The sequence below is a fragment of the Danio aesculapii genome, chromosome 3, assembly GCF_903798145.1.
Source record: "Danio aesculapii chromosome 3, fDanAes4.1, whole genome shotgun sequence".
NCBI lineage: Eukaryota > Metazoa > Chordata > Actinopteri > Cypriniformes > Danionidae > Danio > Danio aesculapii.
In genome coordinates, this window is record NC_079437.1 from 10,209,391 (window position 1) to 10,223,326 (window position 13,936).

Sequence of the window (13,936 nt, forward strand, 5' to 3'; positions counted from 1 at the left end):
AGGTCGGCCACAACAGGAAAAAAAAAACCCTGCAACTGCGTTAATTTTTTTAAATGCGTTAAATATTTCAAATTAATCGCATGCGTTAACGCACAAATTTTGACAGCACTTATATATATATATATGAGGTTATCATTAGCAGAACTATAGAAAATGTATTATGTTTTTTAAAAAAAAAGAAACAGTATCGGATGAGATTTGTATTAGTTGATACTCACAATTTTAATGTCGGGATCGATCAGATCGGTTCAAATACCAGAAAAAAAAGGTATCGTGCATCCCTAACGTATATCATATTAAGCCATGCAACCAGGGTTTCCTTTTGTTTTGTTTTTTTTTTACACCTAATGTGTTATGGCCATTGAATTGGATTTATGGTTGTCAAAAGTATCGACTTCGGTACAAATCGGTACTGAAATGGTAAAAATATCCATTTCCTCCTAACATTTGAGCGGTGTTTCAGAAATGTTATACTCATGTTGTTCTGAAATGTTGTTAGGAGCAAATATTTCAGTATCGATTAGTACCGGATGTGATACTTTTGACAACCCTAGAAAAGATTACGATTACGGTTTTAAATCTTCAACATTCTACCGTCATCTACATCTTGGATAGATTAAGGGTGAGTAAATTAACAGCAAATCTTCAATTTTGGGTGAACTCTTTACTGCTAGCGTGGGAATGGCCGACCTGTTTTCAATTATCAGACATTGGTTGTCAGTTTGAATCTGTGTTTCTGGCTGACACGGAGAAGCACAGACCAGCAGAACGTGTTCAATCTATGAAATACAAGAGCTGGATTTTTCACACATCTGCATCGGCATTATCTCACAGGTTTTTCAGAGCGTTTGAACGCAAATCATCATAAGCAGGCGAGAGTATGAGCTCATGAAGTTGAACTGGAAAACAAATGACAGCAGTGCATTAGTCAGTGTTTGAATGGTCTGACCTGGAGCCACATCAACAGATCCGAGCGACTGTGCGAACGAGAACACATTCACACGATGGTTGAGGGTCTGGGAGGAGGAATGTGCTTCTTGGCAGATCAGAAAATATTGGCTAACTATTACTGGCGGAGCAGAAATTATCGGCTAATTACTACTACATTCACCTATAGACAGAGAAAGACCACCTTCAGGACAACAAACACACTTTTATATGTAATTATTATTATTATCTTTATTATCAGTGATTGTTGTTATTGATGATGATTATAATTAATACTACAACAACTACTACTAATAATAATTATTATCATTATTATTAGCATTATTTTTTAATTATATTATTATTATTATCATTATTATTATTATTATTATTATTATTATTATTATTATAAATGTTGTTGTTATTATTATTACTATTATTATTACTCTTTGATTGTTGTTGTCGTTAATAATAATAAAAATAATAATAATAATTATTATTATTATTACTATTATTATTATTATCATCATCATAATAGGCGTCATGGTGGCGCAGAGGGTAGCACGATCGTCTCACAGCAAGAAAGTCGTTGGTTCAAGTAATAAAAAAAAAATAATAATAATAATAATAATAATAATAATAACAGCAACAACAATTATTGATGATATTGATAGTAAAATAATAATAATAACAACAACAACAACAACAACAACAACACATTAATAACAATTATGATAATAATAATAATAATAATAATAATAATAATAATAATAACAACACATTAATAACAATTATGATAATAATAATAATAATAATAATAATAATAATAATAATAATAATAATAATAATAATAATTTTTATTATTATTATCATCATCATCATCATCATCTGTTGTTGTTGTTGTTGTTGTTGTTGTTGTTGTTGTTATTATTATTATTATTATTATTATTATTATTATTATTGCTGTTTATTATTATTATTGCTGTTTATTATTATTATTATTGTGGTTTATTATTATTATTATTGTGGTTTATTTTTATCATCATCATCATCATCTGTTGTTGTTAGTATTATTATTATTATTATTATTATTATTATTATTATTATTATTATTATTATTATTATTATTATTATTGTTGTTGTGATTGCTGTTTATTATTATTATTATTATTATTATTATTATTATATCAATATTATCATCAATTATTGTTGTTGCTGTTATTATTATTACTATTTTCAATAATTATTGTTGTTGTCATTGATGTTAATAAAAATACTAATAATAATTGTAATAATAATACTAATAATAGTACTACTACTACTACTAATAATAATAATAATAATAATTATTATTATTATTATTATTATTATTATTATTATTATTATTATTATTATTATTATTATTATTATTATTATTATTTTCGATGATTGTTGTTGTTGTCATTGATGATAATAATAATTATTATTATTGGTATTATTATTATATTTATCAATTATTTTTGCAGTTATTATTATTATTATTATTATTATTATTATTATTATTATATAAATGAAGTAATTTTATTATGCATTTATCAATATAAATATGAACAGTACTAATTATGTGTATTGCATTATATATACACTGATTATTGTTAGAACTATTGCTACAATCATATACATATTTCAAATATAAAATGAATGATTGAACAATTAATAATGGTTCATCAAAAAAATTGTCATAATTATTCCAACAATACCTGATGCATTACTACAAACAAATACCTGAGTAAGATTAACAAACTGAACTTTAAATTATGATATTCCCATTAAACTGACATAATATTGTAGCACTTTTAATGAATTAAAATGTGTTTTCTTATGCACTGCTACACACAACACATTCTTTTCTGTTGCACAATAGGACCGTATGAGCTGCTTTGCACCGCTGGCTCATTAACAAACTCCTGCCTGTTCTTTCTGAGTCTTTTATTGAAAAATGAATAGACAAAGAAAGCTTGTGAAGGGCAGGAGGATGTGAACTCAGTGCCACTGCCTACCTTCAATTTACAACAAGAAGCCCGGGGATACACATTTCTGCACTGCGGGTGACTTGAGGAACACACACATATACACACACAAGCCTCATGAAGTGGTAGCAAGTCAGTAGAAACAAAACCTGAAAGAAAAGTACATCAGCCAAACACACACAAAAAAAGATGTGTGTGTTTTTAATTCACTGTCCATACACACTGTCTGGACCACACACACTCACTCAAAGATAACACAAGAGCACAAACATGTGCATGGTCACTTCCACCTGCACATAATAATGGAGCTTTTCTTCATTCACAAAAATACCCAGTGAATAAGGAATTATTATGGTTAAGAACCAGGAACCAGTTATTATTTACAATTTTATTTACAATTTTATTTGTTTTCAGCAAATAAAAGAAAAACAAACAAAAAAAAAAGCAACTGGTTTAGTCTGATTCTTGAATAAATGGCTCTTATGAAACTGTTTTTAATGAATCCAAAACACAATGTTTAATCCAGTTCCCGAAATAAAGACTCTTATGAAATGATTCTTTTAGTGAATCATATGTATTCAGCATCACTACTCTAATTTCCGAAAGAGTGACTCTAATGAATGGCTCTTTTTAATGAATCAAAAACACAAAGTATGATCTGTTTAGATCAGTTTTTGAAACAAAGACTCTTATGAACTAATTATTTTTAGTGAATCACATGTATTTAGCATGACTATTTTAATTTCCGAAAGAGTCACTCTAATGAACGGCTCTTTTTAATGAATCAAAAACACAAAGTATGATCTGTTTAGATCAGTTTTTGAAACAAAGACTCTTATGAACTGATTATTTTTAGTAAATCACATGCATTTAGCATGACTATTTTAATTTCCGAAAGAGTGACTCTAATGAACAGCTCTTTTTTATGAATCCAAAACATGAAACCTAATCTGTTTTGATCAATTCCTGAAATAAAGAATCTTATAAACTGATTATTTTTAGTGAATCATTTGTATTCAGGAGGATTGCTCCGATTTCCAAAAGAATGACTCTAACGAATGGCTCTTTTTATTGAATCAAAAACACAAAGTATGACCTGTTTAGATCAGTTCCTAAAATAAAGACTCTTATGAACTGATTCTTTTCAGTGAATCAAATGTATTTGGCACAACCAATCTGACATCCGAAAGAATGACTCTAATAAACGGCTCTTTTTAATAAATCCAAAACATGAAGCACAATCTGTTTAGATCAATTACTGATAATAATAATAATAATAATAATAATAATAATAATAAAGATTCTTATAAACTGATTCTTTTTAGTGTATAAAATGTATTCAGGAGGATTACTCTACTTTCCAAAAGAATGACCCTAAGAATGGCCAAAGTCCCTCAATCGGCCATTACGATCATGGCCTCCCAATCATCCCCATAATCTGAATTGGCTCTATCACTGTCTCTTCACTCCACCAATAGCAGCAAGTGGATGCTGCTCACTGGTGGTGGTGTGGAGAGACCCCCTTCATGATTGTGAAGTGCTTTGGGTGTATAGCCGAACATGTTGAATGCGCAATATAAATCCACATTACATTACATTACATAATGAATGGCTCCTTTTAATGAATCAAAAACACTGTTTAGATGAGTCCCTGAAATAAAGATTCTTATTAGCTGATTCTTTTTAGTGAATCATATGTATTCAGCATGGCTACTATGATTTCCGAAAGAGTGACTCTAATGAACGGCTCTTTTTAATAAACCCAAAACACAAAGTATGATCTGTTTACATCAGTTCCTAAAATAAAGACTCTTATGAACCAATTCTTTTTAGTGAATCACATGTATTTAACACGACTACTCTGATTTCCGAAAGAGTGACTCTAATAAACGGCTCTTTTTAATAAACCCAAAACAAGAAGTATGATCTGTTTAAATCCGTTCCTGAAATAAAGACTCTTATAAACTGATTATTTTTAGTGAATCAAATCTATTCAGCACGATTACTCTGATTTCTAAAAGAATGACTCTAATAAATGGCTCTTTTTGATGAATCCAAAACACAAAGTATGATCTGTGTAAATAATGACTCTTATGAACTGGTTCTTTTTAGTGAATCAAATGTACTTGGCACAACATTGATGATTTCCAAAAGGGTGACTCTAATGAACGGCTCTTTTTAATGAATCCAAAACATGAAGCACAATCTGTTTAGATCAATTACTGAAATAAAGACTCTTATAAAGCGATTCTTTTTAGTGAATCATATCTATTCAGCGCAGCTACTTTGATTTCAAAAAGAGTGACTCTAATGAACGGCTCTTTTTAACGAATCAAAAACAAGAAGTATGATCTGTTTAGATCAGTTCCTGTAATAAAGACTCTTATAAACTGATTCTTTTCAGTGAATCAAATGTATTCGGCACAACCACTTTGATTTCCAAAAGACAGACTCTAATGAACGGCTCTTTTTAATGAATCAAAAACACAATTTATGATCCGTTTATGATTTGTTCCTGAAATAAAGACTCTTATGAACTGATTCTTTGTAGTGAACCATATGTATTCAGCATGGCTACACTGATATCCAAAACAATGACTCTAACAATTTTTTTTAATGAATCCAACACAAAGCACAATCTGTTTAATTCAGTTCATTGAAAGAATGACTCTTATGAATTGATTCTATTGACAGAAACAACACTAACACACAGCGTAAGAAGTGAAGTTCAATTTCGAAATAAATGACTCTTTAAGATCCAGTTTAATCAAAAAATCTGATCTGCGCAGTCCGATTCCTGAAAGAATGAGTCTTGGGGAGTTGGGGATGGGGGGTGTTAATGGATAACACACAGCACAACCAGTGAGTGAAGCTAAAATTACTGAACAAATGAGCCATTTATATGCCATTTCTTTTAAGTGAGTCAAAAACACAGCATAATTACTGACCACTTCCTGAACAAATGGCTCTCATGAACAGATTCTTTTCAGAGAATCAAATGCATTAAGCTTACAGCTAGTAAATCAGTGTAACCACAATAATAACCATTCAAGACAACAGCTTCATGCTATTACTTAAAGAATCTAATTAATATCATGTGGGAAAAGGAATCTTGAGACTGAACTTCATTCGCAATAATATTAATCATTAAACACAATAGCCGAAAAATCAACACTTAAACTCGTGGGCCACCCCGAGCACATATTAGAAATACACACAACCGCTTAAAGGATCTTTATACATTTTAAGCAGAACGAACTGCACAAACACATCCATGGGTGGGCCGTAACATCAAATCTAGTTAAATCTCAAACAAATCCTGAACAAATACAGAGGCGGCTCTCCCAAACCACACTGCTCATAAAGAGCGTCTTATAGGAGGAGACGTGACCTTTGACCTGGCCTGACCTCACACGACCACTTCACAATCACACAACAGCTCCATACGACAAAACAGACGCTCAGGAAGAGTCTGAATATTGAAGACTGATTCACTCGGAGAGCTTGAATGGCAGCACAGGAAACTGGAGAGCTTTATGAGACAATTAACAAGCTGTTTAAACAAGGAAAACAGACAGACTGAGTGAAGAAGTGACACTGATGAGGAAGAAGAAAACAAATGTTCAAAAATATTGCAAACATACTCTCAAAAAATAAGGTTTGCTGCTTGTTTAAACTTCTTATTTATAATGAGTTGAAACAACATCATTCTAAAGGTTTTTTGGGGACAACTTAATTGTTTTATGTTCAATCAACTTGAATTTGTTTAATTAACTTAATTGATTTGTGTTGGAAAACATGGAGTTACCCTGCATTTTTTACAGTGTGCACGCTCTGGTTCCATGCAATTTATTCATGTTGTCCCAACACAAATAACAAACACAAAACAAGTATCCATCTGGAGCTCCTTCACGGGATGCAACGATTAACCGGTTTTACCATTAACCGCGCTTTCATTTGTCATGGTTAATTAATCGTAGGGTTAGGCTTTTCAACACTGCGTTTATGCACAGAACAAATCAGCTGCAACTAAACAAAGTTGTGCCAACAGTGTGTTAGTTTAAAGTTTCCAGCTTGAATACCGGGGCTAATACACACGCACACTGGATTAACTATGGGCTATTAACTAAGGGCCGTTCACATATCACGTCTTTTGTGGGTAACGTTACCCGCTTGTTAAGTGTGACGTGATGCGAAGCGGCTTCCGGGTTCAAACGTTTGATCAAACTGTATGGGGAGACTCATCAAATGGTAATAATAAACATTTACAAAGCGATGTAATAGTTTCAAAAAACACATACATATATATATATATATACATACATACATACATACATACATACATATATATATATATATATATATACATATATATATATATATATATATACATACATATATATATATATATATATATACATACATATATATATATATATATACATACATATATATATATATATATATACATACATATATACATATATATATATATATACATATATATACATATACATACATATACATATACATACATATACATACATATACATATACATACATATACATATATATATATATATATATATATATATATATATATATATATATATATATATATATATATATATATATATATATATATATATATATATATATATATATATATAGTTCAGGTTAGTTCAGTTCAGTGTGGTTTAATTTTCACTGCTGAGAGTCCAAACACTGAAGAGCAAATCCATCGATGCACAGCTCCACAAGTCCCAAACCAAGCAAGCCAGTGGCGACAGTGGTGAGGAGCAAACTTCACCAACTGACGAAAGTGAAGGAAAAAACCTCAACTAGGCTCAGTTGGGCACGACCATTTCTCCTCTGCCTAGACTTCCTGTGCGGAGCTACAGTCTAGGCGCCGGAGGCTGGAGAACTGCAGGTGTAAGTAGGTCACCGGTGGGTGAACTCACCTCCAAGTGGTTGCAAAACTTTATAAGTCTCTATCTTCTGTTGTATATATAAAATGATATATTTAGAAGAAAGCTAAAAACTTGTGACCATTGAACAAACACTATGGGAATCAATGTTTAAGTTTCCAACATTTTTCAAAATATCTTCTTTTGTGCACAGGAGAAAGAAACTCAAAGAGGTTTTGAACTCGTGAGTAAAGAGTCAGTAGATTATGACATTTATTTTTGGATGAACTATCCTTTTAATGCACCAATATTAGGAAAAACTGCAATATTCAAGATACAATATGAAAAAACTGCATTTTTGGTTCCTTTTCAAGTACGAATCTTCTCAAAAGTGTGTCCTGCTGTAAGAAAAACTCCTTAAAAACAGCGTGGCCTTGCAGCTAGCACACGCTGAACAACCCTCTCTCTGCTATCTCCATCTCTAAACACGGCCAGAAAGCCCAAAATGGAAAATACTACCGAGTTTTAAGAGCGTGTTTGTGTGTAAACTCAAGGCCGCGATCGGCCCACGGCACGGCCAGACCATGAGTACGTGGTTCAGACCGTCTCCTCCGCTCTGTAATAAGCCCTCAAAAGGAGTGAGGTGAATCAGGCCTCGTCCGGCACCGCACAGCGTCCACCTCTCCGCCTGACGCCACGGGTCGCCCATCCACCCCGCTGGAAACTGCAGATCAGCCCTAATGCCCCTCGCCATCCAGAAAAACCACAGCAGCTTCTAAATCCATCTCCACAGAGAGAAACTCAAGCTCCCGCCGCAGCATTCTTACCTCTGAAGAGATGTAATTTACAAAGAACCGCAGAAAGGTCAACACTCCAGCCGCCGCTGCCAGCTACTTTTTTTTTTCATTTCCCGTCCTCGCTCACATGGATAGGTGTCTATTTATTCAGGGCCCATTCCAGAAAGGTGGTTTTTGCAGAGTATGGGTTGAAACGTGTGTCGTGTTTGCTTATGTGTGTGCTGGACGGTAGGGGCTTTCTGCTTTTAAAAATATAATAAATAACTTCTTTAGTGTTCAACAGAAGAAAGAAACCGGTTTACAACATATAGTTTACATTTTTTGGATGAATTATCCCTTTAATGCTCCAATATAAAGAAGTTAAGACAACTGGAGCAACAAAAAAACATTCATTCATTCATTTTCCTTCAGCTTAGTCCCTTTATTAATCTGAGGTCGCCACAGCGGAATGAACCACCAACTTATCCAGCATATGTTTTACACAGCAGATGCCCTTCAAGCTGCAACCCATCACTGGGAAACACCAATACACTCTTATTCACACACATACACTACGGACAATTTAGCTTACCCAATTCACCTATACCGGGGCAACCGGAGCAAACCTACGCCAACACGGGGAGAACATGCAAACTCCACACTGAAATTCCAACTGATCCAGCTGAGGTTTGAACCAGTGACCTTCTTGCTGTGAGGTGACAGTGCTCAAGTGTGGTTATAAAGAATTTTTGCATATGTGTATGTGTGTGCGATGGACGACAGGGGCTTTCTGCTTTAAAAAGAGGCCTTTCTGTTTTCACCTCCTATATTTTCCATCCTGCTCAAATGGCGCAGTTTTGCTCCAGTGGGTTTGGCAACCGCCTGGCAGCACACAAGAAGAGTAGTACATACAGTAGAGGGGGAAAAGCCCACTAGAAGATGAACCAAGACAAGACAAACATTCACAGACGAGGTAAAGGAGCGTCAGAGCAAAGCGGCCACCGATGAACTCCAATCTCAGCAGAATGAAAAGAGTAAAGGACAGAAACCTTCCGTCTATGAACCCTTTCAGTTTCTCAAAACATTGTCCTGAAAGACAAATGTTGCCTTAAAATATAATGAAACTATATGCTAAAAAGTACCAGAATTATTTGTATAACACTATCAAACCACTTATCTTCTGGACACTAATAACATATACACTCACCGGCCACTTTATTAGGTACACCTGACCAACTGCTCGTTAAAGCAAATTTCTAATCAGCCAATCACATGGCAGAAACTCAATGCATTTAGGCACGTAGACATGGTCAAGACGATCTGCTGCAGTTCAAACCGAGCATCAGAATGGTGAAGAAAGGGGATTTAAGTGACTTTGAACGTGGCATGGTTGTTGGTGCCAGATGGGCTGGTCTGAGTATTTCAGAAACTGCTGATCTACTGGGATTTTCACACACAACCATCTCTAGAGTTTACAGAGAATGGTCCCAAAAGTTCTGTGGGCACAAATGCCTTGTTGATGCCAGTGATTAGAGGAGAATGGCCAGACTGGTTCCCGCTGATAGAAAGGCAACAGTAACTCAAATAACCACTCGTTACAACTGAGGTCTGCAGAAGAGCATCTCTGAACACGTCCAACCTTGAGGCAGATAGGCTACAGCAGCAGAAGACAGCTAAGAACAGGAAACTAAGGCTACAATTCACACACGCTCACCAAAATTTGTACAATAGAAGATTTAAAAAAGCGTTGCCTGGTCTGATGAGTCTCGATTTCTGCTGCAACATTCAGATGGTAGGGTCAGAATTTGGCGTCAACAACATGAAAGCATGGACCAATGCTGCCTTGTATCAACAGTTCAGGCTGCTGGTGGTGGTGTAATGGTGTGGGGGATATTTTCTTGGCACATTTTGGGCCCATTAGTACCAATTGAGCATTGTGTCAATGCCACAGCCTACCTGAGCAATGCTGCTGAGTATTGGTGAGCTTTTTCCAATAATTATTAGCATTATAAGTTCAATTCAAAGTTATTTCCTATTATATTCCATCATAACATAATTTTCGTTTGGAAAAAGTCTTATTTATTTTAGTTTGGATGGAGTAAAAGCACTTTACATTTTTATTTTCATACAGTATGGCACTCATGAACCCTAATAAATTGGCAACCGCACTTTCTAGACTATATTGACTTTGGAAGACACTGAGCCATTCTACATATATGCATGTATGCAAGTATATCAGCCAATTTTAAAAATTCATATTGTGTGATTCATATTTTATTAATCTTTCATTCATTTACTTATTTATTTATGCCTTTTGTGGGACCTTCATCTTTCCTTCAATAGCTCGACAAGTTAGAAAAGGTGACTTTTAATAACATTTTTAATAGTTTAAAGTGATACATTGTATAGTTTGGTGTTGTAAATTACAGTACAAACGTCCAATAAATATTATTTGTAATACATTATACTGTTTCGAACCACTAAAACATCAGTAATGGTGACTTTGATAAAGTAAACAATTGAATCTTTATCAAAAGTCGACAGAGATCAATATAATACAATTCACAAACATAAATAAACTTAAAAAAATAAATAAATCTTGAATTACGACGCCTGTTAATCAACGAGTATTTTTTACAGTGTATATTTATAACTAATACACTTTAGATAACAAATTCAACAGCAGTAGAGGCAAAAGAGGAGACTTGAGATGCATTAAATCCACCGGACAGGAGCAAGGAAAAGGTCGTACACAATGATGAACGCTTGCAGGATGACGGAGTTTGAACAAAACATAACACACTTCAGTACAACACAAAAAGCTATTCACTGGATTTGTACAGATCGTAAACAAAGATGTCCATCAAAAAAAGCAGCAGTGTGTTTTTGCGAGAATGTATAAAGAGGGAGACAGTGTGTGTGTGTGTGTGTGTGTGTGTGTGTGTGTTCATAAGCACAGAATGCTGTGTTTTTTTTATCACAGTGGCTGATTTTCCGTTTGTGATGTCATAACCGAGTGCCAGATGATTTGCGATGTCATCACCGCAAGCCAATCGGCTTTGAGGAGTGCTGTGATGTCATAACCGGGAGCTGATTCAGAGGTCGGTAAAGTGCAGTCAGCCGCAGTGAAATAAAAGTCACTGTGAAGATATAAAACTAGCCTGGCAGTCGGAGCGTGTGCAATAAAGCAGAGGAGTAAAAACTGTAATCACGCTGGAATGTGGACGTTTCGCAGTGATTTGTGTATGTTTCTGTGTGTTATGCTGTATGTGTGTATATTCACATACATCTATTTTATAGCGCAGGTCAAGATTGATGGAAAATATGAATACGAATCTGAACCAGACATGCTAAATTATGTCTAATTCATACTTTTTTTATACACTACAAAAAATGAGCTCTTACTTGGAGTTTTTGTCTTGTTTCTGATCACAAGCATCTCATATTCGTAAATCAAGAAGCATTTTCTAGACGAGCAAAATTATTGTCTTGTTTTCATAAATAATATGTTGAAATTAAGTGAGTTTTTCTTGAAAACAAGCAAAATAATCTGCTAATGGAGTGAGCAAAAATATTCTTATTTCAAAGCAAATACAAAATCATTTGTCTTAGCAAGATTAAGATCAGTGTTGGGGAAAGTTACTTCAGAAAGTAATGCATTACAATATTGAGTTACTCTCTAAAAAAGTAACTGGTTTCATTACTTAGGTACTTAGTAATGTGTTACGGTATGTTTGATTTATTTTGCGTTCTGACCTGGCCGAGGCTTGATCTCTTTCAGAAGTTGCAGGGTTTTTTTCTTTAAAATGAGGAGTTCTGCAATTAACAACACACTGTATAACCTTCAACTACCTTTTTTAGAAAAAACAAAAAAATGTAGGACAATGTTATCTTCTGATCATTTAAAATGATTGTGCCCAACTGAGCCTGGTTTCTCTCAAGGTTTTTTTTCTTCACTTCCGCCATTAGTGAAGTTTTTTTCCCTCTCCGCTGTCGCCTCTGGCTTGCATGGTTCAGGATCTGTAGAGCTGCGCATCGTTGGTTTTGCTCTTCAATATTTGGACTCTCAGTAGTGATTATTAAACCACACTGAACTGAGCTAAACTGAACTGAACTTAAACACTACAAACTGAACTACACTGTTCCTATTTACTATGACCTTTTATGTGAAGCTGCTTTGACACAATCTACATTGTATAAGCGCTATACAAATAAAGGTGAATTGAATTGAATTGAGAACATCCCGAGCCCAGAGCTCTACATATGCTGTATATACAGATTAATGAAAGTTTAAAGCGTTGTGTTTGCTACTTTTGTACTTTTTGTCTTGTTAAAAATAAAATCACTGTCCATTCAGAGAATTTTCCTTTTCTTCCATGTGTTCAAAATAATGAGAATATTACTAGCGCAGAAATGTAAGACTCTGCCATCTTCATTTCTGTCTGTTCCTGCATTCTCTCATTGCGTGCGGGTTTTTAAAAGTTAATGAACTAAACTAAAAAGTAACTCGCGATACATTTTTTGAAAGTATTTTGAAATTATTACTTTATTTTTAAAAAGTAATGTGATACATTACTCGTTACTTACAAAAGTAAGATTATTACGTAACTCGCGTTACTTGTAATCAAGAGGCAACCTCCCGCTCTCCCTCAGGAAGCCAATCTGGAAGTAACTGAAACTGCAATTCATCGAAATTCCGCTAGTCCTGGCTCCACACGGAGCAAATTTCAATTGAGCTCACTGTTAGAATGGCCAACTTTACAGCAGAAAAAAAAAGGTGTTTACAGCCTGGTACAAAGAACGATTTGGCATGCTGTGTGCACTTAATTGTGCTCACAAACCATTCACGTGGCCTCCGTTTCCCATGTGTTTAAAGTTATATACTTGTATACCATCTCTATAAATGCATTGGTCTTATTTAAGATTTTTTATCATTTATAATGTTCTTTAGAGCTGTAAAGCACTCCAGAAGCTGACAGATTGATTAGCTGTAGGCTCTAGAACAGTCATCTGAAGGGTTATCATACAGTGTTATGCTGGATTTCATCGATAGCCTTGCATTTACTAACACAGACTATATCTGAAATGTTTGAAAGTAATTCGCATTTTCCTGTAGAAAAACGTCATAAGAACAATGCTTAGTGGCTCAATGTATTACTACGGTGTTTTTGAAAGTCTAAACACTTCACTGATATAGTGTACAGCCAAGCACGAGGGATCAGATCACAAACGAGTCACAGGTAATGAAATATTAAACATTCTCCCAAAGTAAAGTCTGTCTGCCAGGTCTAAGCAAGGTGCCAGCAGGTTTCTGTAG